This window comes from Pelecanus crispus, chromosome 1 (genome assembly GCF_030463565.1).
Source record: "Pelecanus crispus isolate bPelCri1 chromosome 1, bPelCri1.pri, whole genome shotgun sequence".
NCBI classification, from domain to species: Eukaryota; Metazoa; Chordata; class Aves; order Pelecaniformes; family Pelecanidae; genus Pelecanus; species Pelecanus crispus.
In genome coordinates, this window is record NC_134643.1 from 201,525,737 (window position 1) to 201,537,650 (window position 11,914).

An 11,914-nucleotide genomic window follows, 5' to 3' on the forward strand; every position below is an offset into this window, starting at 1 on the left:
AGTTCAGGCACAGCTGAAGCATTTCCCTTCACTCTTCAAATTCCTACTATTTTAAAACCTCTGGCAAAATGCCGCATCTTCTGTGAAAAGAAAGATCCACAGGGGCTTAAATGAAGAAATAAAAACCACTGCTATTAAAAAATGAAAATGCAATGCTGAGTTCTATGCACATGAAAGTTGAATTTTTTATGCATTAAATTCAGTCAGGGAAGAATATCCTGCAAAATTACTTCTATCATCATATCTTTTGATCACTTTCCATAGGTAAATTGGTAAGAATTACTCCTACTAAAATCATACAGCAGGCCAAGTTAGTGCTTACTAAATCTGTATTTCAATAAGCAGTTCAATGACACCTTAGTTCAGACACTTATTTCTTGTTGGGTTCACCTCATGCCAATATTGGTCTCCTTTATTGCAAGGCAAAGACCAGCTCACCAAGAAATAAGAACGGTTTTAAGAACTATTGTAGTGTGTTAATTCTTTTTAAGATTTTCTGCCTAAATGGCTCTTCTGCAGTTAAGAGTTATGTCATTTTAAACTGAACTGAGCTGAAACTTCATAAGCTTGTCATTTAAACTATATTGCACTATGCTGCTGCTTTACTAAATGTACAGGTAGCACTGGCTGCAAATGCATAAACATTTTTCAGGGCTACAGGCATATGATGCTCTTTAATAAACACAATTATTACATTATATAAAATCAATTTTGACTGAATAGCAAAAACTCGGTCTCTGTGCTGTGTGAAGTGTGTAGTACTGAAATGTGATTTATAGTCAACTGAGAAGCCATTTAGTCTTCTAGTGCTGCTTCATACTCACATAAATGTACTTGGGAGCTATTCCCAGATACTCTAGCAAGGCTTTACTCCTGTGTTTCCAAGATTGGCTCAAAACTATTGGGAACTCAAGACATTTATTACCAAAACAGTAAGTATGCACAGTTTAGGATCTACCTCTTCAGATGTGGTTGAGGGGTTGAACCAGATTAGGTCAAGACAGAGTATGCTGCAACAGTCCAGTCTTGAAAAGTAGACCTTTCTAATAAAATAAGATGCCCATCTCTTCCTTAGGGTGAAATTAGAGACAGGATAATATTTGTTAATACTATTAGAATCTTAATACTTCTTCCTGAGCAGGAGCTAGACTGTTACATGTTTTAGGTTTATTGCCCTCTTTAAGTGATGGACTTACAACCTGTTCTTTATACCAAAACAGCAGGGGCAAATCAGGAAGCCGTATGTGCTACCACTGACTTCAGTTCTGTGAGATTAAGTGTTTATGAGACTATTTTGACTTTTCTCAGGTCAGTGATTAGATTCCCACCAGCCACTCTGATTCACCCCTACCCTGCTGCAAATCAAAGAAGGATGAGCAATATAATAAGGAAGGAGGAGCTATGCAGCAATTATAATGCAGGTAGCTGTGTGTAGGAGTAACAAAAATGCCTAAGTGATTAAGCAACACATGTTGGCACATCAATGTTCTAGTTCTTTTCATCCAGCAGGTAACTTCAGAAAATATTAATATTTATGGGATTCTAAGAAAAAAAGTGTTTGGTATGTGTGCTCAATGGCTGTGAGGAAAGTCCCAAATTGTGACTGAAGGAGGTATCGATTATGATTTTATATATGTATATTTGAGCTATATGTAAGAAAGTTAAGCAGACTAATTCTCTAAAATTGTCAAGCCTGTAGGAAAGTTATCTACTGTTTGGTACAAGCATCTAAAGCAAGCATTTTCCAAGTGTAAATCTTTGATTTACAGTGCTCTTTTATATGTGCCCAGAACGTAACCCATGCAAAAACTCAGCTTGAAAAAGTGCTTTGGAGTCTGTGTAACTAAGTTCAAATGCACTCATTGCTGGAGGAATGTACCCCCTTACCAGCATGGTGCATGTATTCTTCATCTAAACCTAATTTTTTTTTTAAATTGCAAAAAACTTTCTTTGTAGCAAAAAATCTTTCATATATACACAGTGAGGCAGTTCCACCCACAGAGAGAAAAGCAGACCCCTGGCATTATGAAACATGCTTCATAGGAGACAGCAGTGAGTGAGTTTTAACTCTATTAGATATAAAAAAAATGTACTACAGTTAGGCATCATCAAGCAATTTCTCCTTTTGGCTGAAACAGGGAAAAGACTCTGCAGGGAAAGTGGGGGAGAAACAATACTTACTGGACCAATTTCTCTGTTAGGTACCAAAGGGTAGTAGCTATTGAGTGAACTACACATATTGGGTCTGTCGTGACAGCATTCGTGACAGGGTCATGCTGTCAGAGCAGGTGTTTATCTGGGCAGTTTATGGTCACAAAGGCTGATATGGTACTTTTCTGCCTGAATTCTGTGGCTTAGTCATAGATACCAAGAAAAGTTAATTTTGCCATTTTTTGAATTAACTTAGCATTTAAATTCCTGTAGGCCAGACCTTCAGCTGACAAACAGAGGTTCACTGAAAGGAAGGCATCTGTGTCCATTTCTCTTCATTTCTATCCTCAGTTCAAATCAGTTTTTATCTTAAAAAGCTGAAAATCATGAGGAAGGCGATCTACTAAATACATCCACTTATTTTTCATGCGTTTTTTCATCGCCCCATGAGAGTCTCCTTTCTGTATGCAATGGCTTTTCTGGATGTTCCCTTACAGTAGATATGCTGTCAGGGCAGAGTATCAACGCCTGCAGTGCGTGAGACTTGTCTTAGCACGTCTGCTATTATTATTTCAGCAGGCCAGCAGCAGTTTCCAGAGGATCACAAATGAAAGCAGGAAAATGGTGATTTCTCAAAGAGTGGCAGGTATCTCTGAAAAAAGCTCAGCAAAACCTCATGCCGCAGGGAAAGTGTGCTTCCCAAGGCTAAGGGCATCCTCTAGACCCGCCTCACAGCTCGTGGCGGAGTCATCACTGTAAGACCTCAAGGTCGGTGAATCTGGTCTCCAGAGGTTGCAGCACTGTTCTTGTCTCTTAAAAATGCTGACAGGCTTGGCTTGGTGGCAAAGGCTCCGCCTGCTTTACTGTCTTCAAGCCATGCCCCTTATACACTCATGACCTAACTGGTGAGGCATTTCATGTTTGCCTGTAACAAGGTGTTGACACGACCCTCTGTAGCCTCCCTGGGGCTAACACAAAATGTTTTGATTTCTAATTCCTCTTTTTCAGGGATCAAAACAGATCAGATATCTCATTTCACACGTATCATTGCTCAGCTGCATCCTGCCCTGCTCCCCTTCCTCACCTAAGTCCCAGACCATACCATATTTAACACAATCACTTCTTCCACCCGGCTCATGAAAGGACATCACACTCCACAGCAGCATCTTGCACACGCTTTTACATTATTGCTTTAGCTTATGTTAAGGATTTCCATTTTTGTTCTCAATTCACCGCCCAGGCTTACTTCGGCCAGCGTGTTGTCAGACCTGTATATGAGCAGTACTGAATGGTGCTGCAGATTAGCCTCTCTAAACAGCAAATGTCAGCTAAATACCTGTGAGCAGGTGGCCGTTCCTTAAAGAAAACGTAGGAAGTGAAACTTCCTACTGTGAAACGTGTAACCTGGAAGGAGTGGCTTTTGTCAGCTTCACCTATACCATGATATAATAAAGCTGCGTAAAAAGAGTGAAGCCTCTTAGTAAAGTCTCTTTAACATACTATGGAATTGTAATATTGGTAAAAGCTCTAGTATGGGTGTAGGTATATAAATACATTAATTGTGGCTTAGCTTATGCCTCTTCCAAAATGGGAATCATCTTCACCAACAGAAACACTTTTATGCTCCTTTAACTGGGGGCTTGGACCCATGAGAAGGTCTCTGGATGGTAGCAAGTGCCAGCTGATCTGCAGTAACAATCCATCTGGATATTTTTGGTACATGGCAACTGTGAAGTTGTTACCCCTTAAATGAAAGGCCTTTCCTCCTCACCCACCACCTGCTCCCAGCACAGCTGCTTGACCCCAGTTGTTTCTTAGTACTGGAGCTAAGTCCAGGGACCAGGGAGGTCACGCATAAGGGCCTGTGGAGCAAATTTGTAGCCCCAGACTCTGGGACTAGCACTGAACAGGGAGAAGGCAAGGGAGAAGCTGTTCCATTGTACATCCACAGCAGAACCTTCCATTTCAACACCCAGCTCTTCCACTTCAGCAGTGCAACCGGCTTCTTTCAATCATAAGCAATAAAAATTATGTGACTAATATCCCACCAATTCTCTCCTTTCTCACATGCACCCTCTTTTTCCAGTAACCCCTCCCCAGATGCACAGAAACAGAGGCTGGGGTGGGGAACCAAAAGCAAAAGTCAAACTTATGCAGAAGAAGAATAAAAATTAGAATAAATGTTATTTACAGACTTGGTAAAGGAGAAGGAATTTGCTTTTCTGAGACTGAAACATTAAAAAAATGACCGTTTTTTGCAAAGGATTTTAGTTTCTGTTCCTGTTTGCAGCTGGGAAATGCTTTGGTCACCTGTAGGACCACTGCTTGAGTAAAGCAATCCAGCAGCCTTATAGGGAATGAAACAAGGATGGTCTTGCCAGAACTACTCCGTCCTAAACTAACCTACAGGTCCAACTGTACTGGTAAATAAAAGAGAGCTGTGGTGTGCTTGCGCACTCATCCCCTAATCACCCCACTGTTTAATTGCCGTTCTTTGGCTCTGCTTTTAGACAACTCTCTGCAAGACAAATGTGCTACAAAGAGGAGTAGCCATAACCACTGTGGACCTGAGCCAAATGGTGCTGCTTAGCCCTAGGCACAGGAATCAGTCTCTTTTATTCTTTTCTCTTTTCTTCAGCAGCATGGAAATGGCTAAAAGTGCAGTTAGCCCTTTCTGCTTGGTACCAGGATTATTTTTTTTAAATCTACACATGCACTAATGTATGGCCAGTAAGTAACCAGTAAAACATCTCCACAACTCATCTAGCCTTCCTGACTGGTGTTTGATAAGGTGTTACTCCACCAGCTCCTATTCAAAGGACACATATGCCCATGCTCAAAATGCTACGCACATTTCTGAAAATGAGTATAAACATCTATGTAAGTCCTTACAAACTTTTCTTTCCAGCTTTTAACCTGCTGTTGTACTTTGTATTGCCAGGCGAAATGGCCTCAAGTTGCACCAGGGGAGGTTTAGATTGGGTATTAGGTAAAATTTCCTCACCGAAAGGGTTGTCAAGCATTGGAACAGGCTGCTCAGGGAAGTGGTTGAGTCGCCATCCCTGGAGGTGTTTGAAAGATGTGTAGATGTGGCGCTTAGGGACGTGGTTTAGTGGTGGATTTGGCAGTGTTAGTTTTATGGTCGGACTTGATGATCTTAAGGGTCTTTTCCAACCTAAATGATTCTACGATTCTATGATTCTATGATTCTATGATTCTGTGATCATGCTGCCTACCATGCTGCCTACACGCAGACCTACCATGGTTATGTGAATGCCTGTACCCTTCTCTGCTCCCCTCCAAGAGACTTTGTGTGATGCCGACCTGCACACAGCAACCAAACTTCCCAACTCCCTATTTCTCAGCGTCAGAAACACCAAGGATGAAAAGCCCAGGGGCTTGTTGACAGGAGGGATAGGACGGGTCCGTGTGAGGCCCAGGAGATTCATGGGCCCTGGAACTGTGAGGGAAGGAAGGTGGAAGAAAAGTTCTTGTCAGGCCAGCTGGGCAACTGCACGTCGATGATGCAGTAAAAATGTTTGCTGGTGGGCTCAGAAGTGTAAATAAAAGCTATGACTTGCGTATGCTAAGAGAAGGAAAAAAAATTATAGTAGTCAATGTGTATTATATACATGGTATAAATGAACAGTGTAGTTATCCTGTTTCAGACAAGTTTACAAACATTACTAATCCTCTCACTTCTGCGAAAGTTACATGACCATCAACAAGACAGGGAAGAAATTCAGTGTGTACACACGTGCATGACATATTTCTAAACACTGGTGATAAAACTGGTGCTAAGTGGTGATAACTTGAGATTTCCATTATGCAGCAGAGCAGTGCTTTTTTTTCCTCCCATGCTTAGATTTGCAAAGTTTACCTAGAGATTCTCACAAGAGATAATTTGTTTTTAAGCCCCCAAAACTTGACAGTACTTTGGTTGCTAGCATACTGTCTGCCATACTTATTAATACTATCTAATTGCTTCTTTAAAATGCCCAATCTATAACCATCTTGACTTTTACCTAGAGTAGAAGTTTTTCTTGTTCCTCTGGGGGAGGAAGGGAAAGTGAAGACATCATCAATGTGAGTGTGAAGCTTTGGAAAGGGATTAAAGGCACTACAATAATACAAGTTGTTGTGGTGGTTATCAAAAGCTTGTAACAGGGGTTTGTCTCCAGAGCCTAAGATCCTAATGATAGTACAGAAAGGATCTCATCAAATATCCAAGTTCAGAAGATTACTTTAAAAACAAGTTCAGATGGATGAGGCACACCTTTCTTTAAATGACTGCTGAAAATTTTTGGAGATTGGCCTTTCTTGCTTGTAAAATATATATATTAAACCCCAAGCTATTATTAGGGTGATTTTATCTTAGTGAGTGTATCATCCAAATGGTATTTTATAGTATAAGTTGGGAATTTTCCAACAGAAAGTATTTTTGGTCAGAAAATGCAGCTTTATCAAAACCACAGCTTTTTTATGGAAATGTACATACCAGCTTTGATACAGATGGAATTTTCGTATCAAAAAATCAAAGAGCTAGAGAAGCCTAAGAGAAGCCTAAGTCATAACAGCCTTCTGGCTTGGCTCACTTATCTGGCTGTGGGAAATGAAGACTGAGATTTCTGGATGTGCATGACTGCCTGAAGACTTGAAGATCTGTTTTCTACCTGCAAGGAAAGTACTCCTTTCACCCAGCTGTGCTGGGATGAGTTTGTTTTTCATCTGTAAACAAGAGAGAGAGAAAATGAGGCTTGCTCTGCAGCCCAAGGGTCATAACTTATACATGCAGTGCCATTGCCAAAGAGATGCAATGTGATGAGAGCACCAACATACAAGAAAAGAAACCAAAGTTCATGTCTCTGGTCAGAATATGGTAAAGCAGATTCAAAGTCTGATCTGCCTTGTCCCATTTGATAGCCAATTGCGTCTTGTGACTGCAGCCAGACACAGGATGGATGGAAAAAACACTTGGCAACAGACACCCTCAGAACATGGCATTCCAAAGATAGAAAGGACTACAAATGGAGAAGGGACTCAAGAAGGAAATAGTATTTAATCTTTCCAAGGGAGTGACGGACCATGAAAGCACAGACGCATTCTAGAGAAATACTGTGTGAACTGTAAGAATATGAGGCTTTTGCCTCCACATATTTTATCTCTTGACAGGAGTGCAGCCATTTCAGATTTTCTGCAGGTATTCAAAATTGCTAAGTAAGCATGCCATTGCAATAAAAGAACATGCTGTAGCAAGATGATAAATGTGACTTGCTTAACAACTGTGTTACCTTGTATGACCGGGCACAAGAGTAGATAGCATAATCTAAGTATCAATGTGCCTTACACAAAGGGTATATAACAAGCTGTAAGTCACACTCTTTGAATTATCATATGTCCATTTGCAACATAACCACCCCCTTGAAAAATACATATAGCCAGTCAGAAATTAAATATGAAATTTGTCATGGAAAGTTTATTACAAAAAATGAAGGCTCATACCTGGTGGAGAAGGGTCACCTATGCTTTCCTTCAGTGCTGCAAAAATACCTTTTGTAATTGTACTGCCATAAGTGAACATTTGCTAAGTTTATGCTTTGTTCCCCATTACAAATTATCATGACAGATGTGATTTTTGTACCTTGTATTGCAGGAACACCTGACCTTCACATTAATGTCTTCATACTGATGCTAGCTGAAAGCCTTTCCCTACTGCAATACTTAAAATTCTTTTTCTGCTTGGCTTCTGTCTGATTAAGGTAGAAGGTCCAGGGTTCATTCTGAAGCAAAGCAAGAACACTTTTCAAATATTTCCTATCCAGCTTTCATTTTCAGACATATGAAAGTTGTTCTCAGACTTACTATGTTGTTTGTACCAGATACAGTCATAGATAACACTGTTAATCTTTTTTGCTGGTCATATTTTATATTAAAAATCCAATTACAAATGGCTTTAAGTAGATTAAAATTATTACTGTAGAGTCAATCGTTTAGCATGGCTCCTGGTAAGTTGCTTTGAAAAACATTGTTTGCTGTCTTCCAAAATACGATATACTGATTTTCTGTAGCCACGTAACTTGTTTATAATATTCATTAAGCATTACCTAGCCTCTTATAAGTTTATTTTTATTCTTTATACTAAGCCTCTTAGTGTAAAGAATAACATTTTCTATTCTTTACCATCCCCTTTCATCAACCAGACATCAGCCTTTTGATTATTTTTTAACTGGTGCATCTTCTTTCTGAATTCTGACTGAATGAAATGCACCCCTCCACCTAGGTAAAACACAGGTTATGGATTCTTTAATTCTCACCTGTATACTATTTAAAGAAAGGAGTTAAATGATACACAAATCTTGTCCTGAGCCTTGGCCCAGGAATGTACTTCACCCCAGGGTCTTCATCACTAATGTAAACTCGCCAACTAATTACAGTAAGAGTGGCAGAAGATCATGTTAGGTGAAGCCAGTTGTTTTTTAGCTACTGGGGCTGGAGCATGGCAGCTGAAAAGTTGTTTTTCAAAACCACTTGTGCTTTGCCTTATCTTGTGTTTGTAGGGTGTAGATAGCCTCTTAGGTGACAGCCGGTTCAAATCGGGATTTCATCTCCAGTGTCATTTGCTACATGGGGTGATCTGGAACCAAACCTTGAGCTCAGCTCGCCCACTGGTCCTGTACAGGTGGCCCACAATGTCCTGCTCAGTGTAGTGGTGTGGGAGCCTCTTCTTCTCCAGCCCAGAGAAGCAGAGAGGAGTGGATGCATCTACCAGAGGGATGTGTCCAGCAGCAGCTTCCTCTGAGACACTTCTGGTCCTCTACTGAACAATGACTGCAACAGTAGTGTAAGCATATATGAACCGTCTTAATTAGTGGAATGCGGATATCAATTTCATTTCTATCTGGGGATTAATCACTGCTGATTAAAGTCCCTATTTTCAAAGGGACATAAGATTTCGTCTGCTTAGAGGGCATCTGAATGCTATATCTGCTTCTCTGCACTTTATATTCTGAAAGAGCTCCAAAGCAATATTTCACTGAATGGGAAGAGTTGGGCTTATATATGATCTCATTTGCATGCACAGTGTGCCCTGCCTTGTAAGAATATATTTGACTTGCTTCTTTCATTTGCTAATATGTTTTACTCGCATGATATTAGAAGTGATGGCTCAAAAAAAGATTGGGTTTTTTGTACTGCAATCTTCAATGTGGACATCCTGACAAATATATTCCTGAAATTTCTCTTTTCATCCTTCAAAAATTGGGGGTTTTTTATGTCAGCATGTCTAGAAGAGTCATGTAACTACCACTGAATGGCACAGTCGGGGAAACTATATTCTCCAGATGCAATAAAAGTTACTGTATTTTATTTCCTATTTTCTGTGGAGGAAATGACTTTTAAAAGCCTCCTATGATTTTGCAAGAAATAAAAAAGAGAAGATAAATTAGTTCGTGCAAGCTGTACATTTCTACTGCATTCATTTTAATGAAAATGTGCCAGTTTCAAAAGAAGTGAAAGAGGGGATTTTTAATTGTAGTGTTCTCCTTTAATTAGATTTAATCTGATATTTTATAGCACACTGAATGTGTACCTACGGGTGTTCAATAAAATTCTTATTACTGTCCTCTCTCTTAAAACATATAAACATATAAACACAGAAACACATATTCCATTTCACCAAATCTATTGTAATATCTTTAAAGTAGAGGCAGATTTTAGTTCAGTCATGATAAAGAGCTCAGCTTTGCTTTCACATAACTATGTGGACAACTCTGATACACTTGTAAGAATTTAGAGAAATTCTTAAACTTTTAGTTTGGTTAACTCCACAACCCATACTATTGATAACAACAGTAAAAAAGTCTTGTGTGCTGGAACTAGCCCTAAAGAGATAATATATTGATTAAATAGCCCCAAATACATTGAAAAACATTTGAATTATTTGATGAAATATTCTGGTACTTTCTAGAAATGTGCCTTGTAATCCATGGCCATTGCTATTCTTTCAAAATTCTACTAAAATATATTTTAGAAGATATTTTATCTGCACTGTTGACTAGCCTCTTGTCTCCAATAATTATTTGGACTGTATGAGAAGGAAAAGATTGCTTAGTTTGGATCCATGGAAACTCCTCAAAGTCTAGACTCTGTCTGTGTAGTACATATCACCTTTATGAGAATCTATAAAGCTTTTCTCTTACATTTCATGAACTGCAGAGATAAAGTCATCCTGTAATGCAATATATGTATTATATCCCTTGAAAAGATCTGTTTGAAAACCTTGTAAAAGAAAGACTGCCCTGCCCATGCATTCATTTATTATACTTGTAAGGGGTAGATTTTCAAGGTATTGCTCCCCATCTGTATTTGAAGAATTATCAACAGCTTTAGATGGATTCCATTTTCTTTGAATCATCAAGGAGAAAGTGTTTAAGGCCAGCTGTCAAATTCATTTTTCTTTTGCTGAGGCTGCATAAAGAGAGCTTGTGATTTTCTTGCTGGCCTTGCACAAAAGTGAATCTGCATATGAAAACACCGAGGTTTTGGAAGAGTTAGACTGTTTTCTGCATACTATGAAATGCAAGTGGCATTTGAAGAGTTGCTAAATTTTTATCTTGCCAGTCTGCTGTTGTATGAGTTCTAAAGCTATTTAAGGTCAAGCCCCAGAAGAAAATGTCTCAGTATTAGCATGTGTCCATCTTTTACAGCACTGCTAATGCAGTAGAAAAGACAATATACGTCATGCAATTTATTTTCAAGCTGGCATACTATTGTTTTTCTTATTTATGGGAAAATGGGGCCACATGTGGCATGGAATTGCAATCATTTTCATGTTTCCCACATCTCCTTGTCACTTCCTGGCCAGTGTAGAGGTGCTGACACTGTTCCTTTTCTCCCTTCAACAACTCAGATCTCTGGCTATTGTTTCCCGGCTGCATGCCTCAGTTCTCAGTATCAAGTCATTCATCCGGTGCCAAATCAGAGAAAAGCTGAGGTACAGCTGGGAAGGCTTTTGAAGGCATGTGTACTCCCTGAAGTCCATCCTCTTGCCGAAAGGTAGCATCACCTTTGCTACAAGCTAGATTCCTAACATCAGTTTGTCTAACCTATTTTTAAAAACATCCAATAATAGACACTCCACAAACTCCCAGCCAGTGCTACCTACCAGTGCTCACTATCCTTATCATTAGGACATGCATCAAGAGCTAATATAATACATTGAACTCCTTTGATTCTGCTTAATTCCATTAATTTTGTATTATCCTTTCAGTTTTCTTCTCTCTTTATTTAAAAAAAAAAAATCCTTGAATCTTTTTTTTAATTACAAAGTTGGGAACCGCTTTATGCCAGCTAAGTACTCTAAAGGGCCAAGTGGAGCAGGGGGACTATTTTAACTGGCCTATATTTAAGACTCCTATTTATACGTCTCCGTATGATGTTTGCCTTTTTTGCACAATGCTGATTCATGTTCTTCTTCTCATCCCCTGTGATTCTCAGATCACTTTCTGCAGAGCTGCTGCCAAATCAGTCATCTCCCTTCCTGCATTTGTTCCCATCAGATGTGCCTGCCTCTGTTGAACTGAATTGGCAGAGACGGGAAAGGTCAGATGGTTTTCACACATTTGTCAGGATCACTCTGAAGCCTGAGCCAGTTCACTGGTAGCCTTTCAGACCTTCCAAGCTTGATATCATCTGCAAAATGAAAAGTGTGGTCTCTGCTCAATTATCCCATTGATTAGAGTGTCAGTTGCTGGGCAGATCTTCA